Source organism: Phyllostomus hastatus, unplaced genomic scaffold, assembly GCF_019186645.2.
Source record: "Phyllostomus hastatus isolate PE091 unplaced genomic scaffold, TTU_PhHast_1.1 phas_scaffold_28, whole genome shotgun sequence".
NCBI lineage: Eukaryota > Metazoa > Chordata > Mammalia > Chiroptera > Phyllostomidae > Phyllostomus > Phyllostomus hastatus.
Window position 1 is genome coordinate 5119275 of NW_025334022.1, and position 6781 is coordinate 5126055.

At 39.9% G+C, this 6781-nt stretch overlaps 1 pseudogene; it reads left to right on the forward strand.

Moving 5' to 3' along the window:
- Positions 1–6332: 6332 nt before the first annotated feature.
- Positions 6333–6441, forward strand: LOC123805254 (annotated as a pseudogene).
- Positions 6442–6781: the final 340 nt, after the last annotated feature.

Here is a 6781-nt window from a genome sequence, read left to right on the forward strand (position 1 = left end):
AAGGCAGATCTTGGGAAAAATGTTTTCCCACCATGTACCTTATATGTTTCCATACATAGTCTCCACAGGCCCCATATGCAGTTTCTAAAGCAATTTGCACTCCCAATATAAACAAGGCAGTCTAAAAAGGGCACCATTCTGTATTAAAATTTTTCATCTTGATTTCCAGCCATCAATGGAACAAATCACATTTTGGCTTTAGAGAGTTTGCATTCCTGATTCTTTCTGCCACCTCACTTATAAAGGCAGAGGAGGGAAGTGGGGAGAAACAGAAAAGGCATGAGCTTGGTGCCTATAGCATGACCACTTGAGAAATTCCATTATCTGCAAAATCCACATCTCCTTCCTGTAGGTCCTGTGGCTGAGATCCAGAACTAAGGACAGAGGCCACACAGCTGTTTTCCCTTTAGACCCATTCCCTACTCTTATCAACGGCAGTAAGTTACTAATGCCCAGAATCCAAGGGGACAAGAACTTTGTCTTCTAGTTTTCCTTCCATGAAGACTCTTAAAGTGTTAAGGATGAGAACTTTTGTCTGGACTAAATCCTGAATACACGAGCTCTTCCTCTGCCACCTAAAGAAGACAATTTTTGAGAGGTTGAGCCTATTACCAGTGCTATTGGCAGGGTCTTCCACTAAGGGAATGATTTCCAAATATTTCTCAGCTATGAAATTCTAAAAATGAAATTCAATATATGAAATAAACAAAAATGTAGATTCTCTGGATAAATTAGGGAAAAAGACCAAGACGTCTGATAGTTTTGTCTCCTTATATTAGCTTCTGAAGACTCTCCATGAACACAAGAGGGTGCTAAACACAACTCAAAGGTCACCAACATTGGCTGTAAGCTCCAAAATGCAGTAGTGTGGACCAAATCTGATCACATGCCTTTCTCTTTCTTTTTTTTTGGAGGGGGGGGTGGATTATATGCCTTTCTGTCCCCAGCTCTATGTTCTAAGCCTGACACGTAGTAGGAGCATCATAATCGTGTATTGAATAAATAGGAAAGGCCAGTGTTTTGTAGCAGTTGCTGTTGGTTAGGTGACTTATCCTCTTGTAAAGTGTGGGTGTGCCTGTATATGTGCGTTGAAGGAAAAGGAACTAAAAACTGAGGGTTGAGTGCATGAGTGACCAAGTCTATGGTGGTGAGTTTGCAACAGTTGGAACACAAAGAGGAGCTAGATGATGAGTAGTGAATGGCTTAGTAGTAGGCTGTTAGGTTCTGCAGATTTGCCGACAAAGCTGATTGGTTTGTTCCTTCATTTGTTAAGTAGTTATTGATTTATACCATGTGTCAGGTTAGCTCCTAAGAGACAAAGATGACTAAAACACAGTCCCTGCTCTCAAGTAGCTTATCGTCTGGTGGAAGAGAGAGATATGAAAACAAATCATCGACAATAAAATAGTGTAACGGCAATAATGATGATAAAACTCTTACACTGACATATCTTTCATTCTCTGTCTTGGTGGCCTAGGATTCACTGAGCCATGTGCAAAAATGTTCTCTAGAATTAAACTAAACTACCCCAGGAATACCCCATCCTGTTGTCTAGTGGGGATGAAGTATAGATACACAATTTATTGTGTCAGTGGAAATCTGTGGATTTCCACTCTTCAAAGGAGAATAGATACTAGCTAGAACAACAAGTTGTTGCTTAGCTCTGACTGCCCGATTAGATTGTTTTTTTAATTTATAGATTACTTTTATTTTACTAACATGAGACCCCCAGCTAAAGAACACACACAAAGAATAAAACTGCATCTTAATTTTCCCTAATCTCTCACCAAAAATTAGCATTTACTTTCACTATTAATATGGTCAACACACCACAGTAATATTAGCCATATATGTGGCTTTATCATCAATGAAATCACATTTTCACATCACATTAATAATGCTGCAGCTTCCCTGGCTGGTATGGCTCAGTGGATTGAGAGCTGGCCTATGAACCAACGGGTCACTGGTTCAATTCCCAGTCAGGGCACATGCCTGGGTTGTGGGCCAGGTCCCTGGTGGAGAGTAATGCATGAGAGGCAACCACACATTGATGTTTCTCTCCCTCACTTCTCCCTCCCTTCCCCTCTGTCTAAAAATAAATAAATAAAAACTTTTAAAAATTAATGCAGCCACTATATCAAAATATTCCTCACACCATTATTACTTCAGAATTATGGTGATCACTAAACCTTCCAGTAGGCATTATTATGTAATACATTACTAAAGGAGCACAGATATTATTCTAATTGTTTACATTTTGATAACTATATTTTAATATAATTGGTTTCCTTTGTAATTCTATGTACTTTATTTTCTCTATTTAAACTTATTATTCTGAGAATGGATTTATAGGCACCATCAGACTGTTAAAGAAGGCCATGATGTCACAAAATGGTTAAGAATCCCTGCTAGATAATAGTCTTAAGAGTGATATTTTATCAAGGAAGAAAATAATTTTCAAATAACAATAGCTCTCTTTATATATTCAAAGAAATCCCTGGAGTTTTATTATAAGCCATGAGTAAAGAGAACTCAGTCTAGGATGTAAAGGAAGTTCCCACCTGCTTAAAGAATGAAGAGCACCTTCTGAGACTGAAGATGTGGAACTCTGGAAGAAAAAAGAGAAAGAGAGGAGCAAAAGGACAGATATCAGAGGGCCTGGTAGAAACCACTAGAGCTCTGAGGGGTGTTCCTCACCTGCAACAAACTGTGAAGATATGAAGCCCCTTGGAGAAGGCCTGCATTCCCTTGGTGATAGAGCAACCTGGCATCCAAGTGGTAGGATAGCAATAAGGGAAGGAGGACTCTAAGTGTGTGGGCCTAGTGTGGCACTTCTGTTTCTTCATAGCCTGTGTCTGGCATGTGGAAGATACAAAATTTGAAGGATTAGAGAGGACCAGTGGGCTACCAGAGGCTTGTGCTTGAATTGAAGAAGTTACAAAATCAGGGGGCTTTGAAACCAGAAACAAATACCTAGCACCATGGATTGAAACCAATGAAGTCCCTAAAAGACCAAAGGGTCTTCACAGCACTTCAGCACAGGACTGTAAGGATTATTCCAGACCACCAATTCCATAACAGAAAATAGTGAGCATCCAGAAGAAAGTGCATGCATCCAAGCCTCTATTCTCCCTAACCCTACTGCCCAAAGACACCATGTTTTGTAAGAGGAGAGAAATGTAGTTAAAATATGCAAGATTCAGCATTTATCCAAAAAGGCTGATTCTTTTCAATTGACACAATGAATTGTGTGTCTACACTTCATCCCTACTAGACAACAGGATGGGACATTCCTGGGGTAGTTTAGTTTAATTCTAGAGAACATTTTTGCACATGTGAATTGCTGCATGTACATTCCAACACTGCTGTATGTGTTTTGGCACTATGATATAGAAGTCAGTTCAGAGTCAAGAAGAGAACAAAAGGAAAAGTGTTCAGTTCCATGAGTATATGGGTGGTGGGATAAGTGGGTCAGGAAAGGCTATACTGAAGAGTGAACACGAGTTGTGCCTTGAAAGATGAGCAAGTTTTCCAGGAGCACTTGACTTGGATAATTAACCTTCCTGATCAAGAAAGTAAATCTACACTGTTTGAAGTGAAAAGTACCAGGAAGGACCTCTAAGCCTCCACAAATAGCTTCCAGAATACCACCATTAAAGATCTAATTGTTATTAAATGTCTTCTAGACCAGTGCTTCTCAAACTGTAATGTGAATATGATCACATGCGGATCTTGTTAAGCTGAAGATTCTAATGCTGCAGATCTACAACAGGGCCTGAAACACTGCTTTTCTAATATAGTCACAGGGGATGCTGATGTTGCTGGTCCATGGGCCACACTTTCAGTAGCAAGGCTCAAGAATACCTTAATGGTCTTGGCAGGTAGCTCAGTTGGTTAGAGGATTGTCCTGGTACTCCAAGGTTGCAGGTGCCATCTCCAGTTAGAGCACATACCAGAAGTAACCAATAAATGTATAAATAAGTGGAACAACAAATTGACACCTCTCTCTCTCTCTCTTTTCCCCTTCCTCTTTCTCAAAAATCAATACATTAAAAAATAAAAACAAAAATGAGTAGCTTCATACATATAGCAAATAATAGCTAGCATTTAACATGTCCTTATTGTATGGTAGGCATTGTACAAAGTCCTTCATACATCATCACACTGCATTTGAACCTTATGATAAACTTAGGAGAGAACTACGAATTTTCAGTAATTTTTGAATTACTGAAATCTCAAATTCAGAGAACTTTCAGTAATTTTTCCAAAGCCACTGCTGAGATTAAATGCAGGTTGCCTCACCCTGACTTTTAGCTATTAGATTCTTCTGCCTGCTGGAAGGAGTAACACATTAAAATGACAGTTTTAGTTTTGCTTTGGTGCATTTTCTAAGATGCTGGACTTTTTAAATAGCTGCTAGTATGCATAGCAGACACTAATATAATTGATGTGTTTAGTGTGGCTGGAAACCCCAAAGCCCTCTTGCTCAGCCAACTCCAATCATCTCCCATACTGGCCTCCAAAGCACCATCTGAGAACCCTGGGGCTCCAGCATATTTAGTTAATAGCCAAGCCCAGGCAGGTGTGGCTCAGTGGGTTGAGTGTCAGCCTGAAAACCAAAGGGTCATGAGTTTGATTCCCAGTCATGGCACATGCTTGGATTACTGGTCAGGTTCCCAGTATGGGGTGCTCCAGAGGCAACCACACATTGATGTTTTTCTCCCTCTTTCTCCCTCCCTTCCCCTCTCTTTAAAAATAAATAAATAAAATCTTTTTTTTAAAAAAATAACTGAGTGCTTAGAGATGTTCCAAGTTACCATTTTGAGTGAGAATAGTGGACAGTTAATTGATAACAAACTCAGCATCTGGATGGAAGCTAAACCAGGCATACTGGAAACAGAGAAGGGGCACCAAAAGAAAAACGTGGGAGGCTATAAACTCAGCCACTGTTGACATCCTTGTTTGCTCAGAGTTAGTTCTATCTTGTTACTGTCTTCCCTGAAGTTTGCCTGGGTTTACCTGAATTCTCTACCTTTCCTTCCAACATTGGCTTGTGCCCCTGCATCCAAGAGCTGAAATGGTCTTCTGGCGGGTTCCTTACAGCTTCTCAGCTAAATTCTGCCTCAATGCTCTAGAAACCAGGGCAGGTGCCTTCCTGGGACAGGATTTTAGAGCTTCTAGTTCCATGTTTTTCAAACATTGCTCTGTGGACTCTGGAGCTCCTCCAGATCCTTTACTTACCCTACTGGGTGGGTAGAGTGAAAGTTTGGAGGAAGTATACAGTAGGTTAGCAGGACAAGTGTCTTATGCATCATAGAAGGAAGAGCTTGAGAGTACAAGGAGTTGAGAGTTCCTGCTGATTTCTGCTTGATATAGGGATCCCGATATGGGCATTTTGCGTCTTCCACTGCTAACTGTGGTCTGAGTAATGCTATGACTCTTGGATTCTAATATAGGCTATGTAATTCTTCCCACTGTTTGCCTGAACTTAGTTACCTCTCCTTCTTGAGTCAGGGTAAACTTTCTGCCCTGAGTCTTGACAAATTTTTGAAACAGACACTAGATAACTGCTTAAAACACATTTCAACTTTATGGTTTTCTCTGATCATGATTTAGTTTCTCCCATTCAACTATCTGCTCACATGTCACCTCCTCAGAGAAACCTTCCCTGGCCATTCCACCTAAAGAACCATTCCCATATCTTACTTTGTTTTCTTCACAGCACTTATCGTTCACCTGACTTTATATTATTTATGTATTTCTTCTCTTCTCACTAGAATGTAAGCTCTGGCTCACTATCATTATCTGCAATACCTAGAGCATTGCCTGGAATGTAATGGGTGCTCAACACATACAGAGTGGGGCAAATGTAGGTTCACAGTTGTAAGTATGTGGAACACAAGATTTATTTTTATATTATTATTCATTAATTATTGTATTTTTCATATGAACATCTATAAACCTACTTATGTACTACCATGTAGTGTTCAATGGACAGATGGATGGATGGATCAGTTTCACATTGAGCCACAGACTTCTTTAGATCTGTGAAGCTATTCTTTTCACAGGAGGATACATAACATTACTTTGCACATTTCCTGAAACATGGTACTGACTCAATAATGAACTGAATGAAGGAAAATAAAAAGAGAGAGGGACAGGTGGCTGTGGGGAGGGAAGATTATCTTAGACCTATTATATTTATAATGTATAAGAGCACTGTGGACAATTCTCCCACCACCATCCCAGTGTAGAATATCAAAATCAGAATCTATTTAAAAAGCACTTTTCATATTACAAATATAGGGTTAAAGTTTAAAATTTTATTTACAGGCCTTGCACAGTAGCAATATTGTAGTCAATGAGGTTTATCCAAGGTGCAATTCTTGCTAATTGAAAACTTAAAATTTTATTTACAAATTTTTAAAAATTACAAAGAAAATATGAAAGATTGTTTTCATGATACAAAATATAAAAAGTACATGAACCTCTTCTTTCTTAAAAGATCAGCATGGGAAGATAGCGGCTTTACTCTAGGCAGCGTTTTTCTCGGCTTCTGTGAAGAGGAGGGAAACTCGCGGATCGGTGGAGAAACAGAGCAAGTGGACTAGGTTACCGAATCACTTTTGAAAGCAGGACACCAAAAATTATTGCAATCACTGAAAAACCAGAAGGTAAGGAGATTGCTTCAGGACAAAAGGGGCCCAGGGATCAGCGCGGGGTCTAGGGGTGTGCAGTCCCCAGGCCCGGTGCTCCCGGGTCTACCACAGGGCCCCAGGGA